The sequence below is a fragment of the Mustela nigripes genome, chromosome 7, assembly GCF_022355385.1.
Source record: "Mustela nigripes isolate SB6536 chromosome 7, MUSNIG.SB6536, whole genome shotgun sequence".
NCBI lineage: Eukaryota > Metazoa > Chordata > Mammalia > Carnivora > Mustelidae > Mustela > Mustela nigripes.
This window is the reverse complement of record NC_081563.1, coordinates 947,883-973,123: the sequence shown is the minus strand read 5'-3', so window position 1 is coordinate 973,123 and position 25,241 is coordinate 947,883. Positions and strand designations below refer to the sequence as shown.

The window sequence follows — 25,241 nt, the reverse complement described above, 5'->3', positions numbered from 1 at the left end:
CCATCATCTACTTGGGAGAGAAGTGTGTTCTGTCTCATTCCGACCATTTGATACCACTTTAAAAATAAATAGTTGTGTATCTGCCACTTGAGTTCAAGCTACTGAGAAGGACCCTTGAAAACTCAAATTCCGAGTACTTATTCACAGCAATCGATGTTAGTGCTGAACGGGGAAGCTGGATGGAACCCCCGGGAAGGGAAACTGTCCGGAACCCCCGGGAAGGGAAACTGTCCGGAAGCCCCGGGAAGGGAAACTCCCTTTTCCTCAGTTTTCCATCCCACCATGGCGGGAGTAAGGGGCCAAGGAGGAGCTTGGGGCAGAGAGTCCCAGGAGGCGTGCACACCCAGAGAGACTCAAGTGACACAGAGCTCCTGACCTCCTTTTGTCCAGGCTCAGAAGAGCCACCTTCTGACTGTGGAATGAAGGGGACGTTGAAGCTCCAGGGGGCAGATGGGCACTGGACCCCAAGGAAGCCTTGTCAAGAAAGAGGCACCCCTTGGACATCCTCACCCGCTCTGCCCATGGCAGTAAGCTGTCTCTGCCGTGGGCCGCCTCAGTGAACGGCCTTCTCCCGAGGCAAGGCAGGATCTTCCATGTTTTATGAGAATTTCAGAAATGACAAATGTTAGCAGTTTAAATAGGATGGCTAAGCTGGATTAAACTTATTCAGGGAAAATAGATGTTTAGATATCATACTTCATATCTGCATAGTTTAACCCAAAAGTTTGTTTAAGAGATCCATCTTGGCCTTTGAACATAGGGATGGATAGAATCCATGTGGTCCCACAAGGTGAAGTGTGCAGTGAGACACATTCTTTATAGACTCTGCCCATAATTTTTAACTGGAATTTGCAGTATACTCTCTGTCTACTGTCTGGGCTCTGCTCGAATGGTGACAGTTTTGTAGATCGTACGGGGGTTGGTGGTGTAGATCTGTACCCCTCATGATGTCACCTCATCTCCAAAGCAAGGCGACTTCCACACGTCATAAAAGAAGCTGCCGAACCACGTAGGTTCCTGGTGATACAGGTATAAAGAAGCAATTTGTTCCATGAAACTTCTTCACTAGGAGTGAGTCAAAAGGATTAAAAGGTTAAAAAGGAAAGAAGAGTGACGTAGTGCACGTATTCAGTACAAGTGAAGGGGATGAGGAAGGTCCTCGGTGCGCAGAGCAGAGAGGAAGGTCATAGGTGCCGGGCACAGAGCAGACTGCGGGTGGGGCTGTGGAAGGCGGCCTTGCTCTTCCCAGCTCAGGAGCACCGTCCCTCTCCAGCAGCACCCGCTGACCTGTCCTTCAGGACACTGCTCCCTCCCTCCCCAGCAGCTCCTTCGTCTGCTCTACCCCCACCTGTGTTCTGGCTACCTGACGTCTCAGGCTCCTTGTTAATGAACATATTCCTTTCCTAGCCCAAACTTGACGGCAGCTCTTTGAGAATGTGTCCCATGCGTTAAGTGGGTTAGGTCCCACCATGTGGATTTTCTAGTGCCTCACACATGAGAGGTTTCAGGAGGCAGCCTGCTTGATTCTTAGACTGATTTGGGATAAAGAACACATAGTGTTAATATCATGTTAAATCCAGTGTATCCAAGATATCTTAGTCTACCTTTTGGTATCTTTGTTTCCTGCTTCTGCATAATTTCAAGTCAAATTATTGGTCTTGGACAAAAGAGTCTTCAAGAGACACAACAAATGAGAAACACACACACACACAGGAAAAAGGAACTTCGATGACTGCATGTAGGTAGGCAACCCTGTAGCATTGGGAGGCTTTGGGACAGTCACCACGATGTGTCCTCTGTGGGCAACAGGACTCAGGGAGGACCCTTGCGGGGGATGTTGTGTTTCATACCTTACTCTCCTTGCGGGGGATGTTGTGTTTCATACCTTACTCTCCTGAGAAGTCAAGTGACAAATTTTAGTTTCACTGGCAATGAAACGTTATTACATACACAGCCTTGCAAAGTGGTCATTTTCAGACAAGCTGGTTTTGTTTTGTATTTGTAGTTATTCATCTATTTATTCATTATTTATTTATTTAATTAATTCTTTATTTGTGTTTAGATTTTAAAGTCCACTCTTGATATCTGTGGGTTAATAAACTGCTTTCTACATGGAATCCTGTAGGATACATCTTTCTATCCAGTGTGGCCTGTCGAGAACATTCCTAGATGGTCTGTGCACCGTGCAAGTGCATTCCTTCAGGGGAATAAATCCCTTGGCATAGAGACCTACATCTCGGGGTTGGGATGCTTCATCCCAACCCTCTCTAATTAAAGGGTCATGACAGTCCTGAAGAAACAGTAACCTTTGATTTTTTAATGTTGTCTACATTACTCTTAACGCAATTTCTGTAAACACAAGCCAGTTGTTAATTCCCCGAGCTGCTGGTGTGCACCGAGGACAGTAGCAGGTGTGTCCACTGTAGGGCGTCTGAACAAAGCATGTCCTGCTGGAAGAACTTTGCCCAAAAGTATGAACCCGGGAACCAGACCACTGCCATTCTGGCTACAGATTGTGGACTTCCCTGACAAATGCTCTCATCCTGATATTAAATCTCTCCCTCCAAAACCAACGATGGTGCACAGGCATTACATTTATCAAAGATCTTGGAAAGACGAAATAATGATTTTGAGATATGGAAGAGGTCCCCAAACTACGACTATAATGGTGATAATACTTTTTTCTTCCCTTTTAAAAGATCCTTTTCATCTAGAATTACGTGTGTAGTTCACTCTCTGGCAAATAGTAGCTGAGTGAGGTAAGTTGAGTAACTTACTGAATAATAAAAACAAAGATACACCCTCACCTCATAGGGGACCCATGCTGCTACTGAGGGCATTCCTGAGTAGCCCCAAAGTCAGGACTGCTTCTGCATTCAGACAAAATCCCACCCTTCAAAACTCTCCACTGGTCCATTTCTGAAGGACTTTATTCATACATCAAATAATCATTGCATATTAGCATATTTGTAATCTAATTTACAATTTTGACTTTATCGAAGTTTTAGATGCAACAGAAGAGCCCATTTGAATTTTTTAAGAGTTACAAATGCTTGACTAGGTTTTTACTTTGTGTTCAGTCCCGGCCATCTGAGCTGGCAGAGCCGTCTGTCTTCCTAGGGACGGGAGGGACTCCTTGTGCATGGGACCAGCATCAGCCGTGGGAAACAGCTCATGAGCAGGTTTCGTGGTGGGTGCGGCCTCCGCCGTTTGATGGCTCTGTCAAGTTTGTCTTCAAGTGGGGCAGGAATAGGAGCCCGGGGCCCGCTTTGCAACATTTCAGAGGAACGGTGCCCTCGTATCCAAGCTCACCTGTGCAGATGAGCAGACGCAGAAGGAACAAACCAAGACCATTTCTGTACATTTATCCGTTCATACAAAATTCTGAAAATTCAGCCAACACCTGTGGACTGGGAGGTTCATTAGGCCATTGGGCAGTCATGGAGAGTCCCACTAACGTTCCAACCTTGAGCTGGGCTGTGCACCTCTTTGCAGACTCTGACTCTGTGGTGGTTCCTGCTATGCTTTACATTTGTGAACATGTAGTCTGTCCTGTTATTTTCCCCCATTATTGAGTGTGCATTTTCTGTAGTAGTTGTGAAATGTGCTTATGTTAATATACTTTAAAGGTAATTGACAGAAGTAGTATTAACCTGTTATGGACATAAAAATTGGAGTGGACAGAGGTCTGTTTGTGAGTCTTACCCCCTTTATAACATATCAAACCATATTTTTTCTTTATTTTTGTATCAACAGTATGTAGCTCAGTACATAGTTTTACATTTAAAATTTTATATGTGAATAGTTCATATTCACATGAACTAAATATTTGGGCATAGTGGAAAATCTACATGTTATGCCCATATTAAATTTTTTAGTTAAAGAAAAAAATTAAAGTGGCTACATTCACGAATCCTTTCATTTCTGTTCTATTATTCTCTGTAACCAGAGAATAGAGGGCTGAGGGAATGCCCGGCACAGAGTAGGGCTAAAAAATGCAAGTTGAATATTTGCTAAGCAGAACAATGACATCATAAATGCGTCCCTCCACATCTGTGAGATGGGGCATACTGGGTTGAAAAGGGATATTCTGCGAGTCTGTTTAAAACACCGTGCCCTTCTGTGAAGAGAAGATGACACTGGGGAGAGAGACAGAGGCGTGGGTGGCAGAGAGGAAACAGAGGTAAAGGACAGGTGGGGACGAAGTGGGAGCTCAGAGGCGGGGATGCACAGGGGAAGGCTGTGGTCCAGCACGCACAGGCTGTGGATGTCTGCACAGCGTCCAGGGTCATGGCTGAGAAGGAGGAGCGTGGCCTGGCGCTGTCCCAGGTGCTGATGTGATGAGGACCCGGGAGGGAGACCTGTGGGCAGCAGAGTCTAGCCTGCTGGGCGAAGCCCTCGCTCCAACTCCCATCAGGGTCAGAGATGCATTGGGTGCAAGATGGAGCCTGTCAGAAGTCAGCTGTCTGTGAGCCTTCTCAGAATACCAGGACGTGGCGAGGACGTGGCGAGGACGTCCAACTCCTCCACCTCTCCACCAGAGCTCAGACAGCTCAGAAAGTACAGTTGACAGAGTTGTTTTAAGCTAAACCCTTACTCAGGGGAAAAAAAAAAAAAAAAAAAAAGCTTGATTATTTGAAAAGATGTGCCTTACTCGTGGTTCCCGAGAATGAGACTCTGACGCTCTGGGACGTGCCAATCCCTTGCTGATGGTTCCTGCAGCATCTCGTGTCGGACCCTGCGGGACTGGTCCGGGGACAGCCTGCATTTCCCACAGCTGGCTGTGCACGTACAGACACTGGCTGTTGGAACTAACACAGCCCTGCTTCAGCGACCTCTCAGGAAACAGAATTAGGGGTCTTCGCCTTACAGGGTTGCGTCAAATATCCTATAATAAATCCTAGGAATTTCAGAGGCAACCAGAAATTAAATATCTATATCACACATAAATGCATAATTGTGTGTATTTTATATTTATGTGACTACTTGAAGAATACCATATTAATTTGACTCCCAGTCACTCGCACATAGTTGTTACACACACGGAAGAAACGTTTCCATGAAAAAAATGCGCACTTCTGAGTTTAATTTATGTTGTGCCCCAGCATGAAACCATACTGGCCATTCTAGTGTTTCACAATAATAAACTGACTTCAGGCCAGGTTAAGCGGCTTGGGAATCACTCCAAAGTCATTGACATAACAAACAGTATTGATTTTTTTTCCTTTGCTTTAAAGTTAATTAAAAGGATATAATACATCAGCAAGCTGGTAGAAAATCATCTAGAGCCAAAATGTGATTTAGGAATCTGACAAGTGGAGGATTGAGATGGTACAGACAAAGGTTGAGGTGGGAGCTGGGGGTTTGAGTACATCCTAAGAGTCTACCCCTGAAGCGTGTATGTGGGGCTGTCCCTGGCAGCTCCAAAGGGGCAGGTGAGTGGGCATGAGGCAGAGCTACAGAAAACACACAATGAACTAGTTGAATGTTTGGGGTTCCCAATTTGATTGACAATTATGCTTTCCTTTCAAAGAAAGAAATCCAGTTGTAGATTGCTTAGCGAGCGCTGAGGGGCGCGTGTCTCGGCCAGAGGCAGCCCTCCATCTTTGAGGCAAGACCCCCACCCCCAGCACCGCCTCCCTCCCCACACCTCTGTCTCCTGAGATCTTGAGCTGTGGGCACAGGCCTCCAGGTCACAGACACAGCCTCCTTCGACACAACCAGCTCCTCCTGGATCCCGGCTGGCGACCCATGGATTAAGGTGGTCTCTGACTCTGGCCAGGTGTCCCTCTGGGTGTTGCATGGGCAGAGATGCTCTGTGAGGAGACTGGATGCATCTGCCACCAGGTGAGGCCAGGATTTCCATGAGCCTGTGGCTCCCAGGCCTCCACGGGATGCACTGTGTCCCGTCCTCGCAGAGGAGCCCAGTGCTTCCCGGGTCTTGAACAAAGCATGGTGAGCAGTTTGGGCAGCAGAGAGAGAAGCTGTTCCCTCACATGGCATGGCAAGGTCCCGGTTGGAGGGGACGGGGATGCCTGTGGAAGGTGCAGTTGCACACGGGACCATGCTGCGTACCTCTGGCTGGGGCTCCCTGCACGAAGACCCCCTAGAACGAACAGTTTCAATGTCTGTGACAGAGGTTTATTTTTAAAATACAGAGGAATATTATCACATGGATAATTTTGGCTTTTTTTTTTTTTTTAAAGAAAAGCCTTTTATTGAAAGAAAGTTTACGGGGGCGCCTGGGTGGCTCAGTTGGTTGAGTGTCTGACTCTTGGTTTCAGCCAGGTCATGATCTCAGGGTCATGAGATGGAGGCCCAAGTTGGGCTCAGCACCGAGTGCAGAGTCTGCTTAAGACTCTCTGACAGCCATCCACACAAATAAATATATAAATACATCTTTTAGAAAAGGATGTTTATAAAACTTTATAGTATTTATGTCATTTTCTTAGTTGTGGCTAGAAAATTATTACTGCAAAAGCATTCTTTAAGTTAAAATCGATCTTCTTCATGGAGATTTATTTCCCCGGCAAGTCCCATCGAGGAAGGGATGTTTATAGCTGAGCTACATTGAATGATTCACATCTACTTACTTACCATATAAATTTCTGTGTGTCTATGTCCATCTTGTCTCTTTAGAAAGAGATAAGGTCTCTGAGCAAAAGATGGAGATTGGGCCAGCCTGTCCCACTGCGCCTGGTCCTCAGTGGGGGCATGATAAATAATGACCAAATGTGTGTGTGCTGGTTGGTCTGGACGTTGAGTGTCATTTACGTTTCAGACCAGCATTAAAATCTGGGTTTCATCAAAGACCGGTGTGGTCCCGGGGCCAAGAATTACTAATCACTAGGACACTTGGGAGATGGAAGATGCTAAGGACCTTGTTTCGTAGGTATTTTCTGCCTTTCGTGTCCTTCCAGAGTTGATCAGAACTACCTGCACGTTCTTCTCAGACCCTCGGCTCAGTTTGTCAGGGGTGTGGACACCGACCCCGAGGCAAAGTGGACGTGAGCAGAAAATGCATGGAAAGCCTTCATGTTTCTTTGATGGGGAGAGAGGGCTAGAATCGGTCTCTTTGTTTATCTGTCTGTGTGTGGTAAGAACACTTGCCATGAGATTAGCCTCGTGGCAAATTTTTAGGTGTACAACACAGTGTTCACTAAGGAACTGGTGTTTTCCGGCAGAGCTGGAGAACTACTCATCCATGCGACTGAGACTTTGCGCCCGTCCAGGGCGACTCTGATTTCTCCCTCCCCACCTGGCAGCCACCACTGTGCTCTGTTTCGAGGAGCTGGGATAATTTCAATGTCTCCTGTGAGTGGGACCGTGCACTATTTGTCTTTCCATGTCAGGCTTATTTTACTGAGTGTAGTGTCCTCCAGATCTATCCTCAAAAGGCAGGATTATATATTTTTTAAGGCTGAATAATATTCTATTGCAGATCTGTCCCATAGATCACAGCTTCTTATCCATCTGTCCGTCCATAGACTTTGATACTGTTTCTGTACTTTGGCAATTGTGAATAAAGCTACAGTGAAAGTGGGAATGCGGGTATCTTTTTGAGATTCTGACTTTTATTCTTTTGGAAAAATAACCAGAGGTGGCATTGCTGGATCATATAGTAACACTATTTTTTTTTTTAATTTCTTGAGGAACACAGTGTCTGCATCAGCCTGTGTTCCCACCAACAGCATACGGTAGTTTCTTTTCTCTGCCTCCTCACCAGCACCTGTGGTTTGTGTTGTTCATTTTAGCCGTTCTGACAAGTGTAAGGTGGTGTCTCATTGTAGTTTTGATTTATATTTCCCTGATGCCGAGTGATGTGGAGGATCTTCTCGTGTGTCTGTTGAGCATCTGTGTGTCTGCTCTGGAGAAATATCTGTTCATGTTCTTTGCCCATTTCTAACTGAGTTGTTCTGTTTACTACCGAGTTGTTGTAGTTTTTTATATGTTTTGGATAGTAGTCCCTCTCAGATGTGTGGTTTGTGTACATTCTCTCCCATCCTATATGTTGTCTTCTCACCGATTACTTTATTTGATATAGAATTCTTAATTTTGATGCAACCCCTCTTGTCTATTTTGTTTCTATTACTTAATATTTTTAAGACGTCCATACTACACAAAGTGATCTAAAGATTCAATAAAATCTCCATCAAAATCCCAATGGCATTTTTTACAGAAATGGGAAAAACAGTCCTAGAATTCACATGGAACCACAAGAACCCCAGATAGCCAAAGCCATCTTGAGCAAGAGCAACAACATGGGAGACGTCGTACTTCGTCCTTATATTATAACGAAGGTACAGATGCTAACTCAGGGTAGCGCTGGCGTGGGCAGGTGTGGAGACCAGGCGGAGAGAATAGGGAGCCCGGGAAACACCCACGTATACACTGTGGACTGATCTTCAACAGGGGCGACAGGCGTACACAATGCAGACAGGGAGTTTGGTCCAAAAATGGTGTTTGTCTCACGGGACATCCACGAGCAAGACAGTGAAACCCTTAACGTTGCATCGAACCCAAAGTCAGCTCAAAATGGAGTAGAGACTTAAATAGAAGACCTAAAACCAAAACTCCTTGGGGCAAAAATAGGGAAAGGGCTTCATGACAATGGTCTTGGCAATGGTTTCTCAGAATAGACTCGCTTTGCTAAAATTTGGGGCCCATTTTTCTTACCTTAGATGGCTCCTAAGTGCATTTACTTTATTTTTCTGGCCTTCCCCCTCACTGGGAAAGAGCTCAGATGGTAACAGGGAGGAGGAGGACAAGATTTCATTCTGTATAAAAGGGTACATTTGTTCTTCCTTGAGAAATTCCTGAAACCTCCCTGGACTTCATGCTTCTGAGCTCACTGTGCAGTGCATACGGCTGCCGGAGTGCTGGGAGGGGGCGTGGAGAGATGTGAAGGTGTCTGAGTGTTAGGAATCTGAAAACCTGGCTCTTGGGGAGAATTCATAGAAATGCCCTGACCCATCTGCAGAGAAGACTGCACTTGGTGAGAGCCTTTTGCACTGACGACGGACAGGTGGATCCTGCCCTGGGCCGCGCATGACCCTGAGCGCCACGTGACTCAGGTGCCTGGGACCGTCCTGGTTTGCACCTGTGGTCCAGGTGTCCCACCTACTCTACCTTCTGTCCTGAACAAGGTGCTCTGAGTGAGCTGCCCTATTGTTAGCACTGTTCAAATACAAATTTCAAGATGCTTCTGACTCGAGCCCACAGGAAAAATGACTCAGAAGGCATTTCTAGGACACTGAGGCTTTTGGTACTTCACCACGGTGTCTTCAGAAGCAGAGAAAACCCACAGAATCAATGTTTCTTGAATAAGGGCGGTGCATCCTGTGCCTAGCCAAAACTGCCAGGGACCTGATATTTGTGTGATTACTGGTCCACCCTAAAAACATCCACACGCAGGTAGCTCTCATTGGCCCTAAAATGTCCTCTAGATCAATGATGGTCAACATGAGAAGGGAGCAACGCTCCCCCCGCCCCCCTGCCCCAGTGCTGGTGCCACCTGACCTAAGCTCGGGTGCTGTTTTCTTCACATCAGGACCAGTTGCTGGTCTGGGGAGCCTCTGGGAGTTTGCAAGCCCTACACGGCAATGCTCACGTCTCCTAACGATCTGCCCACAGAGAGGTAAAGATTGGCGCTGATTCCATTGAGTCATGGCTTTCTTGAGTCTGAGACAGGCCATGGCTTCCTTCCATACTGGGGAAGCGCCCGTCTGCGCTCTTGGGCACGGGGCAGACTGCACACGCACTGCCGTGGCATGGGGAACCTGTCTCTGCACTTCGTCTGGCTCGTCTCCTGGTCTTTACACTGATGGGCCCCACTTGCCCCTTCCCTGTCTCCTGGATTTAATGACATTAGTGAGACAGCATTTGTACAAGAAAGAAATGTCTGTATCACTGCCGAAATATCAATATGGAGAACGAAATTATACACCATCCCTACTCAAAAGAGCATTCCAATATTAATCACAAAGCTTTTAAAAATTTTAATTTCTTAAATAAAGGGGAAAAACCCTTCAAATGGAAATATTTTCCATGAATCACATCCTTTCTCTTAAAATTAAAAAAAAAATCATCTAAGTGGGAACAGGAGCAGCTTATCAAACAGGACGAACACCCTATCTCGGAGAATCGGCCTGTTCTCTGGGGAGCTGTTCTCCCCCGTGTTTTAGAAGGCGCTGATACCTCTTGTCTCATTAGCTTTTGCTTCAGGAGCAGTGACAACATGTTTCCTGCATTTCTGGTAGGCTTTTCTGGTTAAGATTTTGTTTATTTATTTATTTATTAGAGGGAGCGGGAACGGCGGAGGAGCACAGGGGGAGCGGGGGAGAGACTCACGCAGACCCCCCGCTGAGCGCAGGGACCAATGCGGGGCTCGCCCAGGACCCTGAGATCATGCCCAGAGTTGAAAACAAGGGTCGGACGCCCAACGGACGGAGCCACGCAGGTCCCTTCAGTAACTTTTGTATCCAACTTCCTTAACCTTTTATCAGGGCTCCTTTTGACTGATTCTGGCTTGGTTATCGGCACCTCCTGGAAATACAGAATAACATTTCTGTATTTTCTATATTTGCCCACTGAGGTTTTTACTTTTTTATTTTTTTTAAATCCCACTTAACTCTGGGGCCCGTGGGTGGCTCAGCTGCGTCAGCAGTTGAGTCCTCATCTCACAAGACCGAGATCAAGCCCCACGTCGGGCTCCTCGGAGGGCTTGGAGTCTAAAGAGAATTGCATTGAGTTTCTATTTAAACTCGTTAGTATACGGCGTTACATTAGTTTCAGGCGTAGAACAGCTCGCGGCCCTGCACATGACCCACTGCTCCTGCCAACACGTGCCTCCATCATCCCGGTCACCTGCTTCCCCACCCTGCCCCACCTCCCCTCTGGTGACCGTCAGTGTGTTGTCTGTCGTCAAGACTCTGTTTCTTGGTTTGCGTCTCTCTGTTTTCCCCCTATGATTGGTTTTCAAATGCAGCTCTGTTCTCTGTTTTCTTGATTCTCTGTATTTGGGCTGCCCCCTTTTGAAGTGAGGTGGTTTTGAGGGCAGGAGCGCCATCCGTCTCTCTGCGTCTCCCACCTCTGGCGACATCATCCCTATCTTGCCCTCTCTCAGAGGGCGAAGCGTCTCTATTCTGGGTCAGCCGCTTCTGATGGCTGGATGGCTGGAGAAACTCTGTGATGTCTGCAGTCTTGCTGCCTGCCCATCACTTACCAAATGGATACTGCACGGCAGACACTCCGGCTTTCCGGACACTGCGTGCAGGTGGACTGCTGTCCCCCCGACCTCCCGGGCACCATGGCTCCAACCCCCGTCTAGAATGTCCTCCTCTTAGCTTTTCGCCTGATTCATACTCGGGCTTCAGAGCTTTGCCCCTGACTCTTGCCCAACCTGTGATTCCTCTTTCCTGAGTTCATACAGATCTACTCCAAGACCTCAGTGCTTATAACGTCACAGTGCCTCTGGTACACAAAGACGAACCACAGATTTCACATTGACTCGCATGTCTCAGGAGTTCCCCTGAAACCTCCCTGGCGTGTATTCAGGGTCTCTGAGACCCACCATGATGGGGAGGCCACTGCCAAACAGGAACACGTCATTTTTAATAGCACTTAATGGACGTCATTCTCCGATGGCTTCTGTACCTGAAATGTTACCTGCCTGAGGCCTGGGACTGTCTGTGCAGGGACAGACATCGATCCAGGGATAGAGAGAGATAATGCCCAGCAGGGTGCACTGCCCAAGCTACCTTTTCAACAAATAGCTCATAATGGATTTATTCGACAAAGTAAATGGTAAAACGAGCATCCAATGATCCTTGAGCAATAACGGGTCGCCTATCTCCTCATATTTGCATGTGGTTTGGACACCCTCAGCTGCCCTAACAGAAGGGAGAGACAGAGTGGGACATATTTAAAGCAACTGGGTCCCGTTAGTGTTCTGGAGACACGTCTTGCTCTCTACGGCTCCTGCCCCACTTGTCTCTTCTCCTCTTGCCCAGTGAATGGAAATGCAGTCTCCCAGTTGGCTTTGCTGTGGTCGTGGCACCGCACAAGGCCCCGAGGTGCACCCAGCTCGAGCAAGGTGGTGTGCTGGGCTCGACATCCTGTGATCCCGACCACCTTCGCGGCTCACCTTCTTTCTCAAACAAAACCATCCCAAACCAGTAGCTGCGACCACTGGGCTCTACTGTGTTGGACCTGGCCGGATCCGAGAGTGTCTTGGGGGCCTGGTATTTCAGGGGTCCCCCCTGAGGGCAGACTGCTTTCTCAGCATAGGCAGGTGACCTGAGGAACGCCTGTCAGCTGTCACCATCTTCTGTGACCAAGCTTGTCTCTCCGTCTTGTCACCTTCCTGCCCGAAGCTTCATACTCATGTAGCTTTAGACAGGGAGACGTGGAGAGAGCTGACAGCAGGCAGGAGCCTGGTGCTTTGTCATACGTGCATGGGTCTCACGGCTTCTGGAAGTCCCTCTAATGCACAGCAGACGGGACAGTGCCGGTGCCGACCGCCTTCTCCTCCTCACGCCCTCCTGCGCCAGCACGCCCTCACACAGCCCGCCAGGAGAGCCTCGGGTGGAGGTTGTGCGGTCCAACATGAAGAAGCCTGAGGTCCTTCCACGGAGAGTGTCCCGCATCTTTCCTTCTTGCATTTATAAAACTGTCTGTCTGACTCCAGATAAGCCAGGAGGAGGGCTGCTGTCCGCCTCCTGTCCCCCAGGCTGGCCCAGCTCCTGGGCGGGCCAGGGCCACCCCGCAGGGCCACATGTCTGGTTCTGTCTGTCCTGGTGAGCAGTCTGTCTGGCTACCCTTGCCCCCTGGGGGGGAAATGCACTCTCCTCATTTCTGTGACTCCTGGACTCTGGCGATAGTGCTCCGAACACTTCGTCTCCCCCGTTTCCCTCGGAGCACTTGGCAGGCACTCGCACACAGACACAGGCATTCATTCCCCTTCCACTCCTTGGTGGGCTCGTGTCCTTATTCTCCCCAGGCCTTCGGAGGAGGGGACCCAGCCTGGCTGTCCTGGCTAAACTGTGCCGTGCCTCGCATCACTGCGGCGAGGGCTCTGTGGAAAGAGCCGCTGGGCTGGGGTCTCCACGCCCGACCACTCCCGGGCCCTCAGCTGCCACGAACCTGAACCTCCACTTCCTTGATTTGGTGTCTCAGCGACTTGATGTACTTCCCGGGAGCAAGGATCGCAAGTGGAAGGGGCACCTTCAAGATCGAGGAAGTGTATTCTTTTTCTTTCAATTTATTTTTGTTTTTCTCAGTATTCTAAGATTCATTGTTTATGCAGCACACCCAGGGCTCCATGCAGTCGGTGCCCTCCACAGTACCCACCACCAGGCTCCCCCAACCCCCCACCCCCTTCCCTCCAAAATCCTCCGTTTGTTTCTCAGAGTCCACAGTCTCTCATGGTCCGTCTCCCCCTCCGACTTCCCCCAATTCAGTTCACCTCTCCTCCCTCCATGCTATTTGTTATGCTCCACACATAAGTGAAACCATATGATAATTGACTCTCTCTGCTTGACTGATTTCACTCAGCATCATCTCTTCCAGTCCCGTCCATGTTGCTACAAGAGTTGGGTATTCATCCTTTCTGATGGAGGCATCATACTCCATAGTGTATATGGACCACATCTTCCTCATCCATTCATCCGTTGAAGGGCATCTTGGTTCTTTCCACAGTTTGGCGACCGTGGCCATGGCTGCTATGAACATTGGGGTACAGATGGCCCTTCTTTTCACGACATCTGTATCTTTGGGGTAAATACCCAGTATCCAATTCAAATCAAAACCACATTGAGACGCCGCCTGACACCAGGTAGAGGAAGCTACTTCTGTGTTTCAGTGAGCCCTGCCCTGTTCCTTCTCTCTCGCTGATTTTCACATCTTGTCACTCATCCTCTCTCCGGCTCTTCTGCCCCGAAATTTCTTCTTGATAGTTTTGCTCACATATTTGAAGTTAAAGTGAGAAAAAGTAATTGGAGAGAACAGTTGGTCAGTTATTACTCAGCACCTCCGATTCAGGGTGAGACTTTTTTATGAGATGGGCGCATGGACCCACGTTGTAACCCTTTTCAATTTCAAAATGCAGACTTGGGGCTTTGTCTGACCTGTGCACGGGCTGAGTGTGGCCCCTGGGGATGGTCCTGTCCAGCTGCCTGGCCAGTGCCGGAGGCCTCAGGGTGTGTAGCCTGCCCACCCCAGACCTAGCCACCTCTGGGTCCCCAGTACTCTCTCCCAGATGCCGAGTCTCAGTGGAGAGGCCCTTGTGTGGTCCAGACATACATGAGAAATCAGAAATGGCAAAGACAGTTTAAGTGGGAAACTTCCCAGAAAATCCTTAGAGCGCCAATCTTCAGGCTTTTGTGCACTTTCTAACTTTTTCTCTAATTTCGGGTTCATTTTCACATAAGCCATTCGAGAATGGGATTTCTTTGCTACCCCATGTCATGGAGGCCCCCACCTAAGGAGAGCCACACACCCAGATGACATGACTGTGTCCAGCGTGGTGACAGCCTAGGGTGCGCTCCCTCTGCCTGGCCACCCGGGGGGCCACTCCCAGGGCCTGCCCCCTCCTTTGTCCGCTGTGTCTGAGGCTGTGGCCCATTCAAACGGCCTGGACGCGCTGGTCCTCTGCCCAGTGTGGCCTGCGCCACCTCCTCCCTGCTCCACATCAGTGGGGGACCGCGGAGGACCCTCAGCCACAGCCTGGGTGCCAAGAGAGGCTCCCTGGAAGTTCACATGGTGGCCCTGCACACCTGGGGCTCAGGGACGGCCCTGACGCACGGGCCACCCTTCTGTGCAGTTTCCTCGGGCACCTCCAGAACAGGCTTTTTAAAGTCTCAGGAGATGCCTCAGTAGACGCTTGAAGACCATCTTCAGAAATACTGGAAGTGGTTGCAGGCACCGAGACATCATGTTACAGTCCTCCCCGAACCTGGGTGTGCACAGTCCAGTCCGAGGGGGACCCCTGGGTCGGAGCAGAGTGCACCTGCTCACCTGCCCTCTTGCAGGGAGTTCTCCAGAAACCCGCCGTGCCTCACCGAGCATGCGGGCTGCATCTGCTCGCGGGGCCTCGGGTCCGAGCTCCGCCCGCCTCTGCCTCATCAGAGCACCTTCCTTCTTGCTCCGTGATGCGTCCTTCCTGTCGCGCTCCTGGATGTTTAGGACAAGGGGCTGGTGTCTTCCTCTTGGCTTGGCGTCCTGCCTCTCCTGCCCCAGAGTCAGTTTCAACTCTCTCCGGGCGGAAGTGCCGGCTGGGTTAAATCTTCTAAATCATGGCCCTGGGGGGCTTCTGGTTTCTGCCGGCACATGTAGAGTCACCGCCTTATATCCTTCCTTGCCCTGCGTCCGGGACACTGTCGTCTGACCTCATAACGGGACTGAAACCCAAGTCACAAATCCCTGGTCTCACAGACGAGAGATAGATAAGCCACACCATGCTCTGCAGTGGAAACCTGGAAATAGGGCCCTTTTATCTCTGATTTTTGGTTATTCTCACTTCTCCCGCTGCTTCTGTGCCCGTCCCTGCTTTTGAGTTTTGCTTCTTTGAGTCTTCCTTAAAAATAGAAATTGTACGCAGCTGTATTTTTGGTTACCGGCTTTCCCTTCTCTTTCCAGACTGATTTTCGCGATGGCCCTGCAAGGTGAGTGGGGCGGGCGTGTCGTCGCGTCGTCGCCCCGTCGCCCCGTTCTCCAGCCGGGAAGCCGGCTGGCTGGCGAGGGGCCGGCCGCGGGGAGTGGTGCAGGACCGCTTCAGACCCGGGTCTCTTTGGTGGATGCGAAACCTTCCCTTTGAGCCTGTTGTTCTCAACCCCGGCTTCCCATGAGGGTCACCTGGGAGTGCTTTAAAAATACTGATGCCTGGGCTCACCTCAGGCCAATTAAACCAGTCTCTGCAGGTGGATGTCGGCGTGTCGTAAACGCTCCCCAGGTGATTCTAACACGCATCCTGCGCCGAGGGCTCTGCTGTTTTCTTCCTCCCCGTCGGAGAATGAGCGGAGGGAGCCGGCTGTGTGGATGGTGCCTGGACAGCTAAGAGAATCTTGATTTTTCAGCCCGGGTTCCTTGACTAGCCTTCCAGTCGGTGTGGACATATCGTGAGTAATGAAGCTTGAGTGGTTCCCTTCCTTCGGTGCGATCTCAACGCCCGCCTCAGCGTTGCCTTTCCTGGAAACGTGGTTTCTTAATCCCACGGCGGAATCAGTACCCTTAGTCGTGTGTTCGCGCCGGGGGATAAGGCCTATACACCCTCGTCTTCTGGCAGAAGGCGGCTTTGGAGGTCAGCTACTCCAACGGCATTTAAACTCTAACAAAAACCCCCTTTAAAAAAAAAAAAAAAAAAAGGACGGCGATGAGGTACGAGCTTGGGCTCCGGGCTTCCCAGCGCCCTTCGGCCCCAGCTGGTCTCCCAGGCCATCTGTGCAGCCCGTGGCTGGGTGTGGCCTGGGGCTCTGGGGCCGTGCAGAGGCAGAGACTGTGGGAGGCAGGTCCCCCGAGGGGCTGGTTGGGCTGCCAGGGACCCCGGAGCGAGCAGGGTGCTCCACGTCCGCCCGGGCCCTGCCGCCTCTTTGCCTGCTCCTGTGCCGGGGCTTGCGACTGTGTGGCCGGCATCACGTGCTCACGGGGGATGTTGGGATGGGGGTTGCCAAGCCGGCGCCAGAACATAAAGACCTTGCCTCCCGCCGGGATCCCAACCCTGGCTCGGAGAGGTCTTCCCCCGGGAGCACACCTCCTCCTTCCACCTCCGGGGACCCTGTGGGCGGGGGTTAGGGAGGCGCTGTCTGTGCGGTGACGCAGGTGAGCCTGGGGTTTGGGGATTGCTGATCTGTAGGAGATTAATTGGACATCTGAATCTCATTCTTGCGCCCCTCAGACAGTACTAAGAAAGGCACATCATTTCTCAGATATCAAATGCTTTAAAATATCCATCCTGGGCTCAGCCCATTGGAGAGTTTTGTTCCGTTCCGCTCAGCTTCTGTTCCACTGGCTGTGCCCGTGAGGTCACGTTTCCCCTGCAGACCACCAGGCAGTGTCGCAAGAGGTCTGCTCCGGGCTCACAAGGAGATGCCGTCCAAGGTCACTCGGCGGTGAGCGGGCTGTTAGGGTCTTTTCTGTTGCTGCTACCGGTGTCGCCACGTGCTCATACGTTTGAAGTTGTTTTGCATTTACTTTCTGCAGCCCAGCCTTTCCACGAGGTGCATGTGGAAACTAGCTGCCTCGACCTCACTATCCTGGCCCGAAGGCAGAATAATAAGCAGGCGGCACATCACTTAGAAGGAAGAGAGGGGACTGCTCTGCTGCAGCCGCGCTGGGGGTGGGGGGTAATTTGCTCCTGGAAAAGACGCCGACAGACGTCTACATAGTAAGTTAGGTTTACAATAAACACAAAGAAGCAAACTTTCAGACTCCTGTGCCCAAACGCTGCAGCCTGCCGGCCAGCGGAAAACAGAACCTGCCTCATCCCCGCCATGCATGGGCCCCATCACGGTGCTGTCAACTCACTTTCATTTGAGAAGCCATGAACTGGAGGAGGTCCGGAGCCCAGCGCTCCGGAGGCCGACCTGGGTGTCTGACACTGTCCTCTAGCAGGAGTGTCCACTCTGAGCATTTATTTGCACTTGGCCCCAGTCAGATAAAAACTCAAAGTGTAGCTCGTTGTGAAAGGAACCTGATCAGTGAGACTGTGGACCAGCGCTGTCCGGTGGGGATGCGGCACGAGGCATAGCACGTGTCTGCGTTTTCCCGGTCCCGACACAGAGTAAGCCAAATAAAAATAAGCAGATGAGATTAGATTTCATATTTATCTAACCTCGATTATCACACTAATAGGTAATCAATATGCATTTGTTAATGCACTATTTTGTATCTGTTTTCATAGCACTCCCTGGTATTTTGCAGTTGTAACACGTCTCAGAAACCAGTCAGCCTCCAGCGCTCGGGAACCCCCATGGCTGGGGACAGCACAGGCGTAGGTGCGCAGAGAACACGTAACCTCTCACTAAAGTCTCCCCGACATTTTGCTTTGTCTTGGTATATGGTGATTTTTTAAAAAGTGGCCTCTGATTTTATTGAGGGTTTAGCCTGGGGTCCAGGAGCACATGCTGAGGAATTAGGTTGTCCATGTCCAAATCCAGCTGTGCGGTCCACAGACTCCGTGGTCTTCAGCCTCCAGGCCTTGTTTCTGTGACCTGCAGAATCCACGAAATCCACCTGCCTCGCTGCCAGGGCTAGGCACGACAGAGCACGTGCCACGTCTCTGTTTCTGTCTTTGCGAGCGTATCTTCCCTCCTTCAGAGAATGAACCGTAGTATAGATCTCAGGAAACGAAACCAAAGAAGCTATGTAAGCTACATCGATGTCTGTCTTGGGAAAGCTGCAGAAAGGCCCAAGCCAACACCCTGCTCTCTCCCCCTCCGCCCCAGCGCGCTCCGCCTGGTGGTCAGAGCCCACACGCGGCTCAGCCTGGCGTGTCAAAGCTGTTGCTGCTTTACTCCTGCCATTTCCGGGGAAAGCATCTGGCTTCTGCTCTGCTGAAAAGTGGTAAATTGATGCAGAAATCACTACAACTTTGTGTTTAAAAGATAATTATTAACTGGAATATCCACATGGATTTGAAGACCAGTTCCCTAACTTACAGATGACAAAAGCTTCACCCTCGAGGTCAAAGGGTTTAATGCGTTGTGCCCACTTTACAGACTAGAAACTCTTCGCAAAGCTTTGAAATTCTGCCTTTTTCTATCCACACGAATTAGATTATTCATATTTTTAGAGAGACTAAAAGAACAAGAAAGACAAGAACGGGCCGGGGCTTGCTTCTGCTTCTTCAGACTGGGTAGCTTTGAGCATGTGCACGGACTGTAAATCCAGCGTTTCCCATTGGAGCCAGGATGCTGGTTCTCAGGACCTTAAGGAAAAAATGGGAAAGATAAGGGATCAACTGTATTCGAGTCTAGTCATTTCTTCCCGACATTCCAAAGCCCAGCACCCTGTTTTGATACACTCGAAGTCGCGCGGATGTCTGTAGACCTACTGAGCCTTTTTAAAAAGAAGGCTGATCGACTAAGCACAGAGTAAAGCAGTGGCAGTTCCAGGTGTGAGGAATGCTTGTGTCCACACACGTATCCCCGTCTGTGCTTACGTGACCGCACGAGCATTAATTCCATTCATTGGCCACAACCTTCTCTAAGTGGGGTGGCAGGTAGAGAGAACTCAGCAATGTGGTGTCTGACACCGATCCGGTCCTCTCATGAGTCCCCTTCCCTCCATGCCCTCGGGATCATGCAGCCCTCCTCCGGCCCTGCACGGAACTATCCAGAGGAGGGAGAGAGACCGAGGCCCACCTGTGCCCTGGTTCCAGCCCCTCAGCTGGCTAAGTCAGCATCCTGTTCAGCACGGGTGGCCTCGCCTGCCCTGCACCAGGGGCCATTTGGGACCACCAGAACATTTGCTTCTGACTCACACTAGGCAAGCATGCTCTGACCCCAGTAGAAACTAGAGTTAATGTCATTTTTGGCTATAAAGTAAGATCACAAGGCCTGAAATCCTCATAAGTAGCTTCTAGTGGGTTCTTTGTTTTATTTTTCCCATTTATTAGAAATTGCCAGAAACTTGATATCTGTGTAAGTCCTTTTAAAACTGTGCATGGTTCATTTGAGGTTGGGGGATGATCTAAAATGGTCTCCGCATTTAATAGCAAGGATGGTGTTCTGAAGACACCGGGAAACGTTTCTGCGTGTGAGCCAGGGCGGGGTCACAAGGACTAAATGTCTCCTTCCGAGAGAGTGACCACCTCAGGACTGGTGTTTCAGTGGGTCTGGGACGTTGGAGGAAAGCGTGCAGACGTAGACAGAATTCTGGAGTCAGAAGGAGCGGGTCTTGCATCCTGGCTGTGTGTGTCTGCATCACAGGACATCTTGAACGAGTGCAAAACGGGAACAAGGTCTCGTGTCTCGGGAGTGAGATGAGACCGTGGGTCTCAGCCTGTAGCGCGGAGCCTGGCTCTCGCGGTCCGTCAGTAACAGCAGCGACGGCCCGCACTGCTCTTAGCACCCTCTGTGGTCTCGCTTCAGCCCTGGGAAGTGAGACCCTGGGCGGGCTGCGAAGACCCCGGGGGAGGGCATCCCAGGTAGAGGCACAGAATAGAAGCAAAGTTGAGAGCGTAGATTTTCATGTTTCATATTTCCTCCCACAGAACAGCTAAAATTGGAACGAGTATGGCTGGTGGTTAGAAAAAGTTGAATTAATGTTCCAGAGGAACTCTTCTCGCTTCCCTCCTGTGCCCCCACTTCTCTGAGTAAACCTAGAAAATAGGAAACGTCCAACTTCCTTCCTTCCTTCCTTCCCCAGGCGTCTTTCTTACTCGGTTTGTTTAGATCTTGGGCTTCCCCTGTAGAATTAGTCCTCAGGTGGCCTTGGGCAAGCAGCCTGGTTCCGAGGTTCTTACGTGACCCCTCCTGCTGCCATACTGAAAGCTGGCGCGCTCACCTTGCGGTCCAGAACCTTCTGTGCGTGACTGTGTGATTCCCTGATGAGCCAGCGGTGTCCCGGGCCCCTGAGCTTGTCTTGGACTCCCCTCCCTTTGTTGGTGGTCTTTGTACAGAGGCCAAAGCCCTGAGGACTGACCCAAGTGTCACACACCTGACCCTGTTCTTTAATTTTTATTAAAGAGTGCACTTTCTATTTCAAAGGCACCACGGCTTTGAAGGCCGGAGCGGGGTCATGTAGCTCCAGGACGGTGCCGAGCTGCGCGGCAGTGCGTGTGACGCGTGTGTGCACAGCGTTCATTGGTTCAAGGAGAGCGGCCTCCGGGCGGGGACTTGTCTGTTCCCATCAGATCGCGAGACCATCTCGGCCCCACTAACCACGTCTCCTGTCCCCTCTTTGTGCAGAGACGCTCACACGGAGGCCGAGGACAAGGTGCACGCAGCAGCCGTCTGGACACCTGTGCGATCTGCGCCGATGTCTGAGGAGTCGTCGAGTGTGGTAGGTTCATGCACACGGGCCTGGCGCTCTTGCCGGCAAGGCGAGGAGTGTTACCTGAGAACAGGCATTTGGGATGTGCTGGGGCCCTGTGTTGAACTCGGTCCGTCGAGGCAAGGGCTGCTCTCTGCCAGTGTTTCTTACTGTTTTTGACATTGAGATGCTTCAGTTTCACCTTCTTGTTCAGTTGATGAAATACCACCAGTTAGAGGGGCACAGCCTTATCCTGATGAGAGCTTTGTGTGCGATCTAAGTGTCTCAGAAACAAGCCAAATTAAGCCGAGAGCATTAGCCAGAAAGCATATTTATATGTCAACAGTGCTTTTAAGTTCTTCATGTTTCATTCTTAATATTCGGGCGGTGCCTGAGGAGTTTGGGTGACTTCTGCTGGGGTCCTTCCCCGCGGGCCTCATGGTTTCTCTGCAGACCGGTGGTGGACGGAGCGCGCGAACAAGCCCGCCCGCGCCCGACGCGAGCTGGCGTTCCCTCGGTCTCCCAGAGGCAGCCTGTGGCCCACTCAGAATGTGCAGGGAAAGGTGAAAGTTTGGAAATGTGTCATTCTTGCGAGGCCACCCCCTTTCTTGCTGATGGACACACGGAGAGGCGTGTCGTCGCTAAGAGCGTCTCGCACGTGCCCCGCGCTCACTTCGTGTCGGCCGCCCTGTGTGGCTTCTGACTCGTCCTCCTGTGTCTTTGGGAAGGACCTGTCCGCGCCCCCTTGCGGACGTGATGACAACAGGGCTGAGGCGGGGGACGGTTGATCCAGAGGACACCCGTTTCCAATGACCCACCTAGGACTGCCGCATGCGGTAACCCTGTGGTGTCTTTTTTCCAAGGTCACACACCCAGACCACCATTCGAAACTCTTAGAAAATGTACCTTGAGACTCAATCTCATCAACTTTCACCCTCTTCTTGAGTAGTGCAACCTTGACTAGGGCATGCTGGAGAGCTCTGTCTGTGTCCTGTGCCACTGCAGACTGGTGGGTGGTCGAGTGCCACACACTCGACCTTTCCGAGCCTCTGCTTCCCTCCCGGTGATGAACGGGTAGGACGGAGAAGTGATAGTCTTGCCAATAAGACCAGATGAGTCCCCATCAGGACCGTCGGAAGTGAGCCCGTCGTTCGGACCTGGCGCTCTCCATTTGCGGCGCAGTGAATCCGTAATGGAGAATCACACATTTTCAAGGCCCCGCTCTAGTTTCCCTCACATTTTGGTGGCGACGTTATCAGGAACTGATGCTCTCAACGCCGTTCCTGCTGGCATCGAACTGCCGGGGAGCTAGAGAGAACTTTTAATTTTAGGTTTTGCTACATAATTAGTATTTGTCCATTGTACAGAATTAGATATTCTAATGAATATCTATATCTGTATTCCATATATAGATATAGCCGTGTCTACCTCATCAAGAGCCAAAACACTGAAAATACCAGAATTCGGTGATAACCATCATTAATATGTTGGTTCAAAATTTCTTGCAACTGTTTTCCTTGCACATATGATTTCCAATTAAGACGGATTATACTAGGGTTTTGTTCTTGACCCTTTTTAACTTCACGCATACACACGTCTTTCTGGATCGATAAGCACATTCTTATAACACCATTTTCCATGGTACGTAGCATTCCGTTTATGGCTATGCTAAGTACATATAGATCCTTTCTTGTAATTTTGTCTGTTGGCTTTTTAAATTCTGTCTTATGAAAGAAGTTAATGGCTGATCCTGTAAACCTTGTACATTAACTGTCCCCTTGACGTAAGTTAGTGGTGTAACGACTAGCTCCGAGTGTATGTACATGTTAAGGCTTTTGAGAAGGAGAGAGCTGGTAACACCGAACTCCACCCGTCCGTCCTGTCCGGTGACGGCGCTCCCTCTGCGACGGCACACACAGCTCAGACCCGTGTGGGAGCGCTCGGCTGTCCCACGTACAACTTGTATGAATCTGACTTGGGAAAAGGACGCGACTGAAACGAGATCTTGTTTCATATATAACCCAAATCCCAAGAGCTCATTTCCACATCCTACACTTTTGTTCTTTCGTTCCTGAATTAATTGGACACATGAAGTACCTACCGAGTGTGAGGCCCGAAGCCGGCGCTGCCGGCGTGTGGATGGCAGGATGGAGCCCTACTTCTGGGCAGGGTGATGGAATGCACACTCGCCCCGGGCACCGGACACCGTGTGAGAACCACGGTAACAAACTGCTTCAGAAAACAATCTGGGGGTGCCTGGGTGGCTCGGCCAGTTAAGCATCTGACTCTTAATCCCAGCTCAGGCCTCGATCTTGGGGTTGTGAGTTCAAGCCCCACATCGGGCTCCGTGCTGGCTGTGGAGCTTAAAATATACATGTAAATTACCCGAAATATGTGTACATATATGTAAGCTCACATGCGTATCCTCTCGAGCATATACACAATTTCAAATACATAATTATTTCTATGTGTGTGTGTATATACATATATATACATATAAAATTTCAGTGTGAACCGTTTAACACAGTGATGACCATGACCATGACCATTCATGAGCTGTAACCCTTGTTCCAAGATCCGCAGCCATGAGGGGAAGGTTGGGTCACGTTCGTTGTGCCGGGCCGCAGACGGTTCTGTACCAACCCTCCGTCCGCCCTGCCACCCCGGATGGGGAGCTTTTCCACCGCCGGCCTGACTACTGCAGAGACGGACAGCCTGCCGCTCCGCGAGGTGGTCCATCCCGCTGCGGGACTGCGCGCACGGTTGGAATGTGGTTCACAGCGTTCCCGAGGTGACACCAGGGACAACAGGTACCTGTAGTTCTCAGCTCTAGCGGCTGGACACACGCCGTGTAGCCGTCTAAGCGTCTGCTGTGGTGGGAGCTGTTCTAGCCGTTCCCGCTTCGTATGACAGGATTTCACGTATTTGACGGTTGCTGTATTTTCCTAAGTATGCAGGTTAGAGGACTCACCATTTCCAAGGCAATGGGACTGTTACTCCTGTAAACCTGCTAAGTTTCCATAAAGCCCTAAATGTCGCCCTCAGTTCTTGACCCCATGGGCTAGCGGGGCAGAGTCGCCCCCGACCATGAAGACGGAGATGGCCCCCAGCTTAATACAGATGACCAAAGATTTCGTTAGAAAGGAAATAAAGGTCACTTGCCCCCAATCTTGGCGGTAGAGACAGGAGGGTCTTGCTGCGGTGTGGTGTCTAGTGTCAGAGGTGGGCTGACCTGGCAATGGGACAGCCCCGGGGCCCGTCCCACGGCTGCCCCTTCGCGCAAGCTACTTAGTCCTTGTCGCCCGCTCATCCGGAAACGAGGGATGCGGAAACCTCTGCAGAGGCTGCGGCCCCACGCGTGCAGGTCAGCGGCGCGGGCCAGGGGCCTGGGCCTCGTCCGGGCAGCTCGGGCGCCTCCGAGCGCGGCTGTGTCCGAAGAGCTCGGCCCGCCGCAGGGTGTGGTCAGGCCGGAGGACGCTCCGCGCGGACGGCATGAGCTGACCGAGCCGCAGCCCGGCCTCAAGGCGGGAAATCGCGCCCCTTCTGCGGGGAGACAGCGGGCGCCGCCCAGGTCACGCGCAGGGTCCGTCCGACACGCAGGGCCGGGCTGCGAGGCCACAGCGGCCCCGACGGCCGCGGCCGCCCCTGCGCGTCTTGGACACACGGACCCGGAGCCCCACCGCGCCGAGGAGCGCAAGGTCAGCACGGACAGAGCGCGCCGGCCGGTGCCGGTGCCCGCGGCGCAGACGGCGGAACCCGGGCCGCGCGGGGGTTCGCGGAAACGGCCCGACGCGACGTCACCGAGCCTGGGCGTCACGTGAGGACGAGCAGGTTCCAAGACCGAGCGCCGCCGAGTCCGCGGCCGTGTCTGACGCTCGCGGACAGCGTCCCGCGTGGTTTTCCGCAGTGTCCGGCGGCGCGTCCGCCGCTTCCACGTCCTCCTTCCCGATCCGTTTCCACGAATTCCTGGATCCTTTGTCCCACGGATACGCGACGCCACACGTCGGATGCGCGACTTTACCATGTCGGGTACATGACGTCATCACGGCGGATGCGTGACGTCACCACGTCGGATGCGTGACGCCACACGTCGGATGTGTGACTTTACCATGTCGGATCCATGACGTCATCACGGCGGATGCGTGACGCCACCACGTCGGATGCGCGACTTTACCATGTCGGGTACATGACGTCATCACGGCGGATGCGTGACGTCACCACGTCGGATGCGTGACGCCACACGTCGGATGTGTGACTTTACCATGTCGGAT

At 51.2% G+C, this 25,241-nt stretch overlaps 1 protein-coding gene across 12 annotated transcripts in view; it reads left to right on the top strand.

The window, feature by feature from the left end:
• MYT1L (myelin transcription factor 1 like) overlaps positions 1-25,241 on the top strand; it is a 390,720-nt gene that overhangs the window by 22,154 nt on the left and 343,325 nt on the right. For all 12 annotated transcript variants that reach the window (XM_059405073.1, XM_059405070.1, XM_059405071.1 and 9 more), the window contains exon 2: positions 20,907-21,000. The gene's annotated coding sequence lies outside the window, so the exon portion shown is untranslated. The remainder of the gene's footprint in view (positions 1-20,906; positions 21,001-25,241) is intronic.